Source organism: Phyllobates terribilis, unplaced genomic scaffold (assembly GCF_046119375.1).
Source record: "Phyllobates terribilis strain yellow unplaced genomic scaffold, ASM4611937v1 Scaffold_13__5_contigs__length_258822181, whole genome shotgun sequence".
Classification (NCBI taxonomy): domain Eukaryota; kingdom Metazoa; phylum Chordata; class Amphibia; order Anura; family Dendrobatidae; genus Phyllobates; species Phyllobates terribilis.
In genome coordinates this window covers 110744722-110758464 of record NW_027362773.1, presented here as the reverse complement: position 1 = coordinate 110758464, position 13743 = coordinate 110744722, and the positions used below count along the sequence as shown (strand labels likewise).

At 42.6% G+C, this 13743-nt stretch overlaps 5 non-coding genes across 5 annotated transcripts; 3 read left to right on the top strand and 2 right to left on the bottom strand.

Moving 5' to 3' along the window:
* The first annotated feature begins 8461 nt into the window (after nt 1–8461).
* TRNAS-UGA (transfer RNA serine (anticodon UGA)) lies at nt 8462–8543 on the top strand. Its single transcript has one exon. It is a non-coding gene; the product is annotated as a tRNA-Ser (tRNA).
* Nucleotides 8544–11520: 2977 nt separating this feature from the next.
* On the top strand, nt 11521–11592 carry TRNAQ-UUG (transfer RNA glutamine (anticodon UUG)). The gene has a single exon. It is a non-coding gene; the product is annotated as a tRNA-Gln (tRNA).
* Nucleotides 11593–11983: 391 nt separating this feature from the next.
* Nucleotides 11984–12055, bottom strand: TRNAD-GUC (transfer RNA aspartic acid (anticodon GUC)). The gene has a single exon. It is a non-coding gene; the product is annotated as a tRNA-Asp (tRNA).
* Nucleotides 12056–12441: 386 nt separating this feature from the next.
* On the top strand, nt 12442–12524 carry TRNAL-CAG (transfer RNA leucine (anticodon CAG)). The gene has a single exon. It is a non-coding gene; the product is annotated as a tRNA-Leu (tRNA).
* Nucleotides 12525–12745: 221 nt separating this feature from the next.
* On the bottom strand, nt 12746–12855 carry TRNAL-CAA (transfer RNA leucine (anticodon CAA)). Its single transcript has 2 exons — nt 12818–12855; nt 12746–12791 (listed from the first exon to the last, which is right to left on the bottom strand). It is a non-coding gene; the product is annotated as a tRNA-Leu (tRNA).
* Between the last annotated feature and the right edge of the window lie 888 nt (nt 12856–13743).

Genomic DNA, 13743 nt, shown 5'->3' with positions numbered 1-13743 from the left:
GTGGACAGGTAACTATTATTTTTAGTAAACTAAGAATTAAATAAAATGGTGTGTTTTATTTCAAATAAATTATTTTTTTCTGGGTGTAGTGTGTTTTTTCTTTTTAACACTTTGTAGATTAGTAATGGGGGTGTCTTATAGACGCCCATCATTACTAACCTGGGCTTCATGGCAGCTGGCGCTGACATGAACCCCACCACTATTACCCCCTGCCACCGCACCAGGGCAGCGTGGAAGAGCGAGGCTAAGTGCCAGAGTTGGCGCATCCTATGGATGCGCCATTTCTGGGGCGGCTGACGGCTGGTGTTTCTAGCCTGGGAGGGGGCCATTATTCATGGCACCCTTCCTGGGCTATTAATATCAGCCCCCAGCTGTCTGCCTAGCCTTTGCTAGCTATTAAAATAGGGGGGACCCCATGTCATTTTTTTTTGGGGGGGGGGGGGTCCCCCATTTTAATAGCTAGTAAAGGCTAGGTATTCAGCTGGGGGCTGATATTAGTAGCCTGGGAAGCTCCGTGGGTTTTACCCCCTTCCCAGGCTTCAAACATCTGCCCCAGCCGTCTGCTTAACCTCCGCTAGAGACTAAAGTTATGGGGGATCCCACGCCATTTTTTTTTTAAATCCTTTATTTTAACACTAAATGACATTTGAGGAGTTAATAAAGATGCAGTCCCTAAATTATTATTTATTTTTTAATTAATTTTTCCCAAAACTTTTGACGTGGGCTTCGCCATATTTTTGTATGCCAGCCAGGTACAGCATCCAGCTTCTATGAACGCGCCATTTTCTGGGGCGGCTGCGGACTGCAATTTTCAGCGGGGGTGGGGCAGAAAGCTTGGGCCTCCCTGCGCTGCAGATTCCAGCCCCCAGCTGCCTAGTTGTACCTGGCTGGACACAAAAATAGGGAGAAGCTCCACGTTTTTTTTTTTTTTTTATTATTTCATGAAATTCATGGAATAATTAAAAAAAGGGCTTCCCTATATTGTTGTGTCCAACCAGGTACAAATAGGCAGCTGGTGGTTGGGGGCAGCCCGTTCCTGCCTGCTGTACCTGGCTGGACACAAATATAGTGCAAAGCCCCACGTCAATTTTTTTTTTAATTATTTCAGGAAATTCATGAAATAATTAAAAAAAAATTATGTGGGGCTTCGCCCTATATTTGTGTCCAGTCAGGTACAGCAGGCAGGAACGGGCTGCCCCCAACCACCAGCTGCCTATTTGTACCTGGTTGGACACAACAATATAGGGAAGCCCTTTTTTTCTTAATTATTTCATGAATTTCATGAAATAATTAAAAAAAAAAAATACGTGAAGCTTCTCCCTATTTTTGTGTCCAGCCAGGTACAACTAGGCGGCTGGGGGATGGAATCTGCAGCGCAGGGAGGCCCAAGCTTTCTGCCCCCCCCCCCCCCCCCAGCTGAAAATTGCAGTCCACAGCCACCCCGGAAAATGACGCGTTCATAGAAGCTGGATGCTGTACCTGGCTGGCATACAAAAATATGGCGAAGCCCACGTCAAAAGTTTTGGGAAAAATTAATTAAAAAATAAATAATAATTTAGGGACTGCATCTTTATTAACTCCTCAAATGTCATTTAGTGTTAAAATAAAGGATTTATTTTAAAAAAAATTGATGTGGGGCTTCGCCCTATATTTGTGTCCAGCCAGGTACAGCAGGCAGGAATGGGCTGCCCCCAACCACCAGCTGCCTATTTGTACCTGGCCGGACACAACAATATAGGGAAGCCCTTTTTTAAAAAAATTATTTCATGAAATAATTAAAAAAAAATTGACGTGGGGCTTCGCACTATATTTGTGTCCAGCCAGGTACAGCAGGCAGGAATGGGCTGCCCCCAACCACCAGCTGCCTATTTGTACCTGGTTGGACACAACAATATAGGGAAGCCCTTTTTTTCTTAATTATTCCATGAATTTCATGAAATAATTAAAAAAAAAAATGCGTGGGGCTTCGCCCTATTTTTGTGCCCAGCCAGGTACAACTAGGCAGCTGGGGGCTGGAATCCGCAGCGCAGGGAGACCCAAGCTTTCTGGGCCACCCCCGCTGCAAATTGCAGTCCGCAGCCGCCCCAGAAAATGGCGCGTTCATAGAAGCGCCATCTTCTGGCGCTGTACCCAACTCATCCAGGGCCCTGGTGCGGTGGCTCACTGGGTAATAAAGGGGTTAAGGCCAGCTTGGCATTATCAGCTGGCCCTAAGCCCGAAACTCATGGGGTCACGCCAATATTAGACATGACCACCATGAATTTCTAGTAAAGTATTTAAAAAAACACAAACACCCAGAATAAAGTCCTTTAATTGAAATAAAGACACAATTCTTTATTGTTCTAAATTAAACCATACTTACCGTCACGCCCATTCCAGCTGAAGCCAACGATCTCCTGCAATAAAAGTAAAATAATAAAGCAACCTCATCCTTACCTTTCCATGGTTCCCACGACAGCTTCAGCTCTGCTACATCGAGATGACAGGCTGGACCGCAGCAGAACGCTGCCATTCAGCCTGTCATCCCGCAGACACTGAGAAGCGCAGGCATGCTTCCACTCCTCAGTGTCTGGCTGTGACGGCATAAAGATGAGCCGAGGTCATGTCCAATGAACTCAGCTCACCTCATGCACGTCACTGACAGCGTGGGAAAATTCTCCTGCACTCAGCGCTTCAGCGTGAGAATTTTCCCACGCTGTCAGTGACGTGCATGAGCTGAGCTGAGTTCATTGGACATGACCTCACCTCATGTATGTCACTGACAGCGTGGGAGAATTCTCACGCTGAAGCGCTGAGTGCAGGAGAATTCTCCCACGCTGTCAGTGACGTGCATGAGGTGAGCTGAGTTCATTGGACATGAACTCGGCTCATCTGGATGACGTCACAGAGAGACACTGAGGAGCGCAAGCATGCCTGCGCTTCTCAGTGTCTGCGGGATGACAGGCTGGATGGCAGCGTTCTGCTGCGGTCCAGCCTGTCATCTCGATGTAGCAGAGCTGGAGCTGTCCTGGGAACCATCGAAAGGTAAGGATGATGTTGGTTTATTATTTTTCTTTTATTGCAGGAGATCGTTGGCTTCAGCTGGAATGGGCGTGCTGGTAAGTATGGTTTAATTTAGAACAATAAAGAATTGTGTGTTTATTTCAATTAAAGGACTTTATTCTGGGTGTTTGTTTTTCTTTAACTTTGACTATGGGGTTAGTAATGGGGGTGTCTTATAGACGCCTCTCCATTACTAACCTGGGCTTGATGTCATCTGGCATTATAAGCTGACATCAACCCCAGCCCTATTACCCCACTGCCACCGCTACAGGGCAGTGGGAAGAGCGAGGCTAAGTGCCAGAATTGGCGCATCCTATGGATGCGCCATTTCTGGGGCGGCTGACGGCTGGTGTTTCTAGCCTGGGAGGGGGCCAATATTCATGGCACCCTTCCTGGGCTATTAAAATCAGCCCCCAGCTGTCTGCCTAGCCTTTGCTAGCTATTAAATTAGGGGGGACCCCACGTTATTTTTTTGGGGGGGTTCCCCCATTTTAATAGCTAGTAAAGGCTAGGTATTCAGCTGGGGGCTGATATTAGTAGCCTGGGAAGCTCCGTGGGTATTACCCCCTTCCCAGGCTTCAAACATCTGCCCCAGCTGTCTGCTTAACCTCCGCTAGAGCCTAAAATTAAGGGGAACCCCACGCCAATTTTTTTTTAAATAAATCCTTTATTTTAACACTAAATGACAAGTACAGTAATCAACACTGTCACTGTACTTCATATATATGTGACTGACATGTTTCTATCTATCTAATCTATGTGTGATTCTCTATTCTTTCTATTCTAAATTGTCGGGTACAGATGCTGAATTGCCGGCCGGCTTTCTTAAAGAGACGGTGCGCGAAAACACTAATATTTTTTTAAATAAATCCTTTACACTAAATGACAAGTACAGTAAGCAACACTGTCACAGTACTTCATATATATGTGACTGACATGTTTCTATCTATCTAATCTATGTGTGAAGCTCTATTCTGTCTGTTATAAATTGTCAGGTACCGCTGCTGAATTGCCGGCCGGCTTTTTTAAAGAGACGGTGCACGAAAACACTAATATTTTTTAAAATAAATCCTTTACACTAAATGACAAGTACAGTAAGCAACACTGGCACTGTACTTCATATATATGTGACTGACATGGTTCTATCTACCTAATCTATGTGTGAAGCTCTATTCTTTCTGTTGTAAATTGTCGGGTACCGGTGAATGCCGCTGATGAATTGCCGGCTTTTCATGTCATTCTACATTATTCTTAGTTGTTTTACTTCATGTAGAATTAACCTACAAGGAAAGAAAGGGTTTATTTTCATTCCGATATTTGTGTCCCATTGACTTGCATTGGTTTCCGGTATCGGAATCGGCGATATCCGATACTTTTTGGGTATCGGCCCGATCCAATCCGATACGATATTTCCTGATATCGGAAGGTATCGCTCAACACTAGCAGTCAGGCTACCTCTGGCGAGCACATGGAGGGCTGTGCTTCCCTCCAAAGAAATGCCACCCCACACCATTACTGACCCACTGCCAAACCGGTCATGCTGAAGGATGTTGCAGGCAGCAGATCGCTCTCCACAGCGTCTCCAGACTCCGTCACATCTGTCACATGTGCTCAGTGTGAACCTGCTTTCATCTGTGAAGAGCACAGGGCGCCAGTGGCAATTTTGCCAATCCTGGTCTTCTGTGGCAAATGCCAAACGTCCTGCACGGTGTTGGGCTGTGGACGTCGGGCCCTCATACCACCCTCATGGAGTCGGTTTCTAACTGTTTGTGCAGACACATGCACATTTGTGGCCTGCTGGAGGTCATTTTGCAGGGCTCTGGCAGTGCTCCTCCCCTTCCTCCTTGCACAAAGGCGGAGGTAGCGGTCCTGCTGCTGGGTTATTGCCCTCCTATGGCCCCCTCCACGTCTCCTGGTGTACTGGCCTGTCTCCTGGTAGCGCCTCTGGACACTACGCTGACAGACACAGCAAACCTTCTTGCCACAGCTTGCATTGATGTGCCCTCCTGGATGAGCTGCACTACCTGAGCAACTTCTGTGGGTTGTACAGTCATGGCCAAAAGTATTGAGAATGAGACAAATAGTAATTTTTCCAAAGTTTACTGCTTCATTTTTTGTAATGGCAATTTGCATATACTCCTGAATGTCAAAGAGTGATCAGCTTAACAGCAATTACTGTACTTGCAAAGTCAATATTTGCCCAGAAAATGAACTTTAACCCCCAAAACACATTTCAACATCATTGCAGTCCTGCCTTAAAAGGAGCGAGCAGCTAACATCGTTTTAGTGATTGATCCATTAACACAGGTGTGGGTGTTGATGAGGACAGGGCTGGCGATCAATCAGTCATGATTAAGTAAGAATGACATCACTGGACACTTTAAAAGGAGGCTGGTTCTTGGTATCATTGTTTCTCTTCAGTTAACTATGGTTATCTCTAAAGAAACACGTGCAGCCATCATTGCACTGCACAAAAATGGCCTAACAGGGAAGAGTATCGCAGCTACAAAGATTGCACCTCAGTCAACAATCTATCGCATCATCAAGAACTTCAAGGAGAGAGCTTCCATTGTTGTCAAAAAGGCTCCAGGGCGCCCAAGAAAGACCAGCAAGCATCAGGACCGTATCTTAAAACTGTTTCAGCTGCGGGATCGGACTACCAGCAGTGCCGAGCTGGCTCAGGAATGGCAGCAGGCTGGTGTGAGTGCTTCTGCACGCACTGTGAGGTGGAGACTCTTTGAGCAAGGGCTGGTTTCAAGGAGGGCAGCAAAGAAGCCACTTCTCTCCAGAAAAAACATCAGGGACCGACTGATATTCTGCAAAAGGTAAAGGGAGTGGACTGCTGAGGACTGGGGCAAAGTCATTTTCTCTGATGAATCCCCTTTTCGATTGTTTGGGACATCTGGAAAACCGCTTATTCGGAGAAGAAGAGGTGAGCGCTACCACCAGTCTTGTCTCATGCCAACTGTAAAGCATCCTGAAACCATTCATGTGTGGGGTTGCTTCTCAGCCAAGGGAATCGGCTCACTCACAGTCTTGCCTAAAAACACAGCCTTTAATAAAGAATGGTACCAGAATGTCCTCCAAGAGCAACTTCTCCCAACCGTCCAAGAGCAGTTTGGCGCCCAACAATGCCTTTTCCAGCATGATGGAGCACCTTGCCATAAAGCAAAGGTGATAACTAAATGGCTCATGGAGCAAAACATAGAGATTTTGGGTCCATGGCCTGGAAACTCCCCAGATCTTAATCCCATTGAGAACTTGTGGTCAATCATCAAGAGACGGGTGGACAAACAAAAACCAACAAATTCTGGCAAAATGCAAGCATTAATTATGCAAGAATGGACTGCTATCAGTCAGGATTTGGTCCAAAAGTTGATTGAGAGCATGCCAGGGAGAATTACAGAGGTCTTGAAGAAGAAGGGGCAACACTGCAAATATTGACTTGCTGCATTAACTCATTCTAACTGTCAATATAACCTATTGGTACTCATAATATAATTGCAATTATATTTCTGTATGTGATATAAACATCAGACAAACACTAATAAAAACCAGAGGCCAGCAGATCATGTGAAAATAAAATTTTGGTGTCATTCTCAAAACTTTTGGCCATGACTGTAGAGTCCGTCTCATGCTACCACGAGTGTGAAAGCACAACCAACATTCAAAAGAGACCAAAACATCAGCCAGAAAGCATTGGTACTGAGATGTGGTCTGTGGTCCCCACCTGCAGAACCACTCCTTTATTGAGGGTGTCTTGATAATTGCCAATAATTTCCATCTATTGTCTATTACATTTGCACAACAGCATGTGAAATTGATTGTCAATCAGTGTTGCTTCTTAAGTGGACAGTTTGATTTTACAGAAGTTTGATTTACTTGGAGTTATATTCTGTTGTTTAAGTGTTCCCTTTATTTTTTTTGAGCAGTGTATTTCTATGCTTCGGTCACGCTCAGGTCTGGAGAGCTGCAGCCAGTCCCAGCATTGCAGTACAGTCTCGGATTTATACAAGCATCTGACTATGCCTTCTGTGTGCATAGACGTGTGGTCGGCCTGGGCTATTAAACGACCACCGATCGGCCTGCATATTCTGATCATCTTACGTTTAACGTCCGCATTCAGTCCGTCTAAATGGGGCATGAGTATGTCATCAGGTTGCCTTTTAGTTAGTTTTATTTGTTAATTATAGACTTTAGGGCCATTTATTTAACAGGCATTCAGAAGATGTGTTTTGTTTTTTTAAAGGGTGTGTTACTAGGCACAGATTGAAAACGTATCCAAATTTCAGCATTTTTGTAATTTTTTTTTTATTGTTAAACTTACCATACAGATAATGCGCACATTTGTGGCGTCTTCGCTGCTTATGGTATATGCTTTAGTTTTGAAAAGCCAATAAGGCTCGGTTTAAACCATATTTTCGACCAAAGGTAAAACTTATTTTCCCAAAGGAAGCAGATTGTTGTTTTTTTTTTTTTTAACCAAAGGAGTTGTAGTCACCCTCACAAATCCCCACAATTCCTGTTCTGACGCTTACCCTACTGGTCTCTATTTCTTGGTCCCATCTTGACACTCAGGAGATGCCAATCACTGGCTAATGTAGGAATCCGCTGCAGCCAGTATTTGGCTGCACAGGTTTTTTTTTTTCTTTCCATTTTCAATGTATTGAGAATGGACCAGAAAGTAGAGCCCCCCCTGGTAGTCTCTCTTAAAGGGGTTGTGCTGTACTTTAGATTATCCTCCCATGTATCCCCCCAGGTCCCTCCTGCAGAAACACTCCTTTATTGAGGGTGTCTTGATAATTGCCAATAATTTCCATCTATTGTCCATTCCATTTGCACAACAGCATGTGAAATTGATTGTCAATCAGTGTTGCTTCCTAAGTGGACAGTTTGATTTCACAGAAGTTTGATTTACTTGGAGTTATATTCTGTTGTTTAAGTGTTCCCTTTATTTTTTTGAGCAGTGTATATAGCTGAGTAATTTGTGTACAGTATAAAATAGCTTTATGTGTGTGAATGTTATATTTAAAGGGAAACTATCAGCAGGTTTTTGCTATCCCATCTGAGAGCACCATGTTGTAGGGACAGAGACCCTGATTCCAGCAATATTGCACTTAGTTTACTGGGTGCAGCAGTTTTGATAGAATCACAGTTTTCTCTGCTGCAGAACTCTAAATGCTGAGTTGTGTATAACCCTGCCCACACCACTGATTGATGCGATCTGTTACATTGTATTTTGAGAGCTTGAATGTTTTATGTGTATGCTTTCAAGTTACTTTAATGTCTAGTGTGTTACATTGTGAAAATAAGAAGAAAACTAGTTCACATTTCCTCTTTGAGACATTTGCTTTTCAGTGTTAGGCATGCCACCTGGACAGGTAATGGAAATTTTGTAGCAGTCAGGGAAAGACGTGATGTAGTCGTGGCCGAGTGGTTAAGGCGATGGACTTGAAATCCATTGGGGTTTCCCCGCGCAGGTTCGAATCCTGCCGACTACGGATCACTTTTACGAGAAATACACCTTTAGCACAAACTTATCCGAAACCTAAGGGTTCTTTTTTGTTTGTTTTTTTAAGCAGGTTATAACATGTTACTATGCTGTATCAAATTAAATATACTAAATATTAGCAACGTATTTCATTAGACAAACTACAGGTTCTAAATCTAATTTGCTTGTACACGCCTCCTCATTAGGATTTTTTTTTTGTCTATTTATTCCTGTAGGTGTCACTATTTGTGCTGACAACCTTGAACAACTCTAAAGTTGTTCTTTAAAAATACTCTTAACACTCTAGAAATTGTGTATTTAATGTAAAATCACCTGAAGCCCAGTGGCTTAACTTGAAGTTTGTGGGCCCCAATGCAAAATATCTAATCGGGCCCCCAACTAACACAGATCTTTAATAGTAATGGTCTTTTCATATGGGGCAAAGAGTCTCCAGTGCCCGGGTGCGATTACAACCCCTACACCTATTATAGTTACGTCCCTGTGGAAGCCGCAACCTATAACTTACCTTTCAAATTCTGCTTTGCAGCAGAAATTGTGATTGGGTTGGCTAATGTGATAGCACAATATAAAGTCATTATGGAGAACATGCATTCGCAGACATAAGAAAATGAATTAAAGGATAAAGTTTATACACACAATAATGTTTCTGCCAGTTTTTTTAGGTCCCAGTGATGTTTTTTTTTTAATCTAATATAAATTTTTGACACTTAGACGGGTCTTTAAAAGTACATTCGATAAGAGTCTGACCTTTTGTGAGACCCCGACCTACCATGAGAAGTTTCAAGAAAATATATGTAGATGGACAATTGGCCACTTTCCACAAGTATGAGTGGTAATGTTGATATAAATGTGTGCATCTCAGTAATGGAGGGGGTTTCAGTACAAATAAAAAGGTTGCCATTACTGTCAATATACAAGTTGCTCGACATACAGAGGTATCGCCTAAGAGCTCATTAGCAGCTGTTACAAATTACTCAGATGCCTTCTGTGCATCTTATTATCTGAATGAAAACCCTTATCTCTAGTTATAAAGCATCGGAGCCCCTAAAGCCATCTGTAAGCTCTCTTGACAGTAAATAATTTAGATGATGGGTGGAGATCTTTAGGCTCCTTCAGCATGTCTGCACTGTGCTATTCCAAATCCTGAGTTGCAGTTGTCAAGAGCTTCCCAGCAATCTGGTCAAGAGATATATATATTTTTTTTTGTATGTCTTTTCTGCTAGAATATGCTTAAATTATGGCAATATTATTTAATTTTAGAGCACCATTGGAAGATCTAAAAGGGGGTAAGACTAAACTAACGTTGTGTCAGCTTGGTTGCCTCTTTAAACAAGTTGTACACTGCTTTACATTACCCCCCAATGTATCCCCCCGGGCCCCTAAGACTTTTTGTAAATACTTTATGTTGCAGATAATGCCTGTGAGCAGCGTTATCGGTGGCCGCTCACAGGCATCACGTGGACCCCGCGCTGATGTCATGACAAGTGAGGCGTGACTCAGCACTGGGGTCCCCGCGGTGGCTGCTGGGTTGTGGATGGGGTTACCCCCCGCGTCACACCCGGCATCCACGCAAATAGTCCGGATCTCAATCCAGTTGAAAATCTTTGGTGGAAGTTGAAGAAAATGGTCCATGACAAGGCTCCAACCTGTAAAGCTGATCTGGCAACAGCAATCAGAGAAAGTTGGAGCCAGATTGATGAAGAGTACTGTTTGTGACTCATTAAGTCCATGCCTCAGAGACTGCAAGCCGTTATTAAAGCCAGAGGTGGTGCAACAAAATACTAGTGATGTATTGGAATGTTCTTTTGTATGTTTGTTTTTCATGATTCCATAATTTTTTTCCCTCTGCTTGGTCTGAAAAAAATTACCCTTACTGAGTACCACATTTTTAATCTTGATTTCTTTTAGTGTTTCTTAAAGCCATAAAGTTGCCATTTGAAATTTACTTTAGTTTTGTGCAATGTCTGTGATCTGCTTTTTTTCAACAACATTAAACAACTGAATGAACATCCTCCGAGCCCGGTGATTCCATAATTTTTGCCAGGGGTTGTAGTAGCAATAGAAGGTAGTCAACAGACTTAAAAAGGTTGAGATCGCTGCGGAAGCTCTGACTTCACTCCTTCTGACAAATCAAACATTCAGAGGGAGAGTGAAGCAGCCGCTGATTGGCTGCAGTGATTGCGTGACATAACAATGTCACGCAACCCCAACACCGCTGGAATGGTGCCTGCACCATAGGGGAGTATAGCTGTTATTATTGTATAAGGGGAAAGCCTGGTGATTGAGAAGGGTTTGTCGGAGTAGTGGATAGCCCCTTTAATTCTGCTCCATATTAATTGATAAAATTAATATTAGTATTTAAATATTAATATTGAGCAGAAATAATTTTAGCCTATTGGTTCGGCACTCCACTACAATAGCAGTCTCTCATGTGGTCCCTCGGGAACCCAGCGACTATAGCCTCCAGTAACATGGCGTCAAGGTCAAATTTGCCAGGTGCCATGTTACATAACAGACGACCATTCTGTTTACCTAAAGGGAGAAGCAACACCCATTAGTATAATAACTTACAGAGACAAAATCCTTTCTCTAAAACAATCAACAGCATAATAGCAGGATTGTAAATATTTTACTACTGGTGAGACAAAGTGGTAATTTTGTTCGTCTGTATATGTGCAGCGCTGTAATTTTAAATTATTGAAACAAAATTGTGTTTGTCATGAGAATAAATGGTAGCCACTAGTGTTGAGTGAGTATGTTTCATTAACCCTTTCAGCGAGCACCTGTCCATGCAATCTCTGCATGTGTCACAGCTGTCTAACAGCCATGACACTTGCAGCTGCGGCTACAGTAAAAGAAACACAACACAGAAATGAACAAAGCTAAAAAGGTGTGTTGTAGTGATCTGTGCAGCCGACATCAGCAGTGCAGTATTAGTACTTCTGTAGAGCTGCAGACTACATGGAGGTTCCATGGTGTAATGGTTAGCACTCTGGACTTTGAATCCAGCGATCCGAGTTCAAATCTCGGTGGGACCTTGATGTTTTGGCTTTGTCATTGATCAGTAAATGATCTCCATCAAACCAGTATATACATTTAATAAACATACTTCTGTATGAACTTATACATATGTATAGCTTATGTTATTCTAGGTGCTTCATGTTGAAGTTTATACAGTTAATTAGAAAATATATGTAATCTGATTTTATTAGTACTTATTTTTAATGACTGTATGAAGCGATAGAAACGTGGCTTCCTACAAAAATAGGAATTTAGAGACATTCTACATCCGATGTAACATTTTGGGGTGGATGACAAAATAGTTTATGACTTATCTGCAGTATATACCATAATGTAAATTGTTAATTTAAGTTGTGAAACGAGTTGTTTTATTTAGATTTGTATATTTAAAAAAAAAAAAAAATCAACCTCCCCGTCGGGGAATCGAACCCCGGTCTCCCGCGTGACAGGCGGGGATACTTACCACTATACTAACGAGGATTGGCTTATATGGGTGCTGTAATTATTGTATGAAATAGAGATTCAACAGAAGTCGTTTTTCTCTGGTGCGGGGATACTTAACACTATACTAACGAGGATTGGCTTATATGGGTGCTCTAATTATTGTATGAAATAGAGATTCAACAGAAGTCGTTTTTCTCTGGTGCGGGTATACTTACTACTATACTAACGAGGATTGGCTTATGTGGGTGCTGTAATTATTGTATGAAATAGAGATTGGTCACACGGGAATACTTAACACTATACTAACGAGGATTGGCTTATGTGGGTGCTGTAATTATTGTATGAAATGGAGATTGAACAGAAGTTGTTTTTCTCTGGTGAGCTGTACCTTGTCTGCAGATATGAGGATAGAGATTAGTGCTGTCAGGATGGCCGAGCGGTCTAAGGCGCTGCGTTCAGGTCGCAGTCTCCCCTGGAGGCGTGGGTTCGAATCCCACTTCTGACATTTTTTTTTTTCTAATCATGTCAGTAAGTTGCTGAATGTTATGTTTTTTTCTCACTGCTAAAAAATTAATCTGCATGGTATAAAAAAAATGGAGGTCTCAAGTGGTTTTTATTTTTTAACTTCCTGGGAATTACATTACTGTGAAGGCAAATACTGGATGTCGCTTAAAATTATTAATTACTAATAAATATAGAATTATAAAAAAAAAAAAAAAAAAGATGTGTCAGAAGTGGGATTTGAACCCACGCCTCCATTCGGAGACCAGAACACCCATAGTTAGGGAAGAGATGCCTCTTGAGTCTGGCGCCTTAGACCGCTCGGCCATCCTGACACCTGATGTCACTAGAGAGCAGAAGCACTAATGAGCTGTGCAGAGTGTACCCAGTGCTAAATGTATATTGTATGTTTTTGGTGTTGTAGCACTGTGATTGCAATGTTCCTCAGAGTTATATAGTATCAACATGATTTTCCTGCTTATCCCACTAATGAATGCCACTGTGTAAGCTAGGTTAGGGTCCCCCGACCTTTTATACTTTGAGAACCACATCTCGTTCCGAGAGATGATCGCAAGTCACAATGTACGTGAAGACTTCAAAGAAGTCATTTTGCAATTAGTGACAGATCATTATAGGTCATTGACTGGTCATTATAGGGTTATCACTGGTGACTTATTCTGCAATCAGCAGGTATTGTGTCCTATTGTTATGGGTAGAACAGTTGACAATAACTGTCGATTGCACACACATCTCGAGATAAAGAGAGAAAAAATTTCAGAGAACAACATACTTTAAAAATCGCTGGGACTCCTGCCCACTCACCTTGAGTGACAGGTTTCCTTGCATGAATGTTTAAGGAGAAACCTGTGAGTTACCACCAGCAGACGGGTTGGAAAAAGCCTGTCCAACTAGATACCCATGCTCTTGGTTCTCTGGTGGATTTTAAAGTGTGTTTTTCTCTGAAACCGCAGTATTTTTCTGAGTCAAACATATGTGGCTGAGATCATACAGCCAGTGTCTGATAAAATATAATGTATTTAGAGCACCATTGATTCCATGGTGCTGTACACGAGAGGGCGTAACATACAAATATAAATTACAGTGAACAAACTAACAATGAAAGACTGGTACAGAAGGGAGAGGGCCCTGTCCTTGCAGGTTTACATTCTACTGGATAATTGGGAAGGAGACAGTAGGCTAGGGGGGTTGCGGCAGCTCTGGGG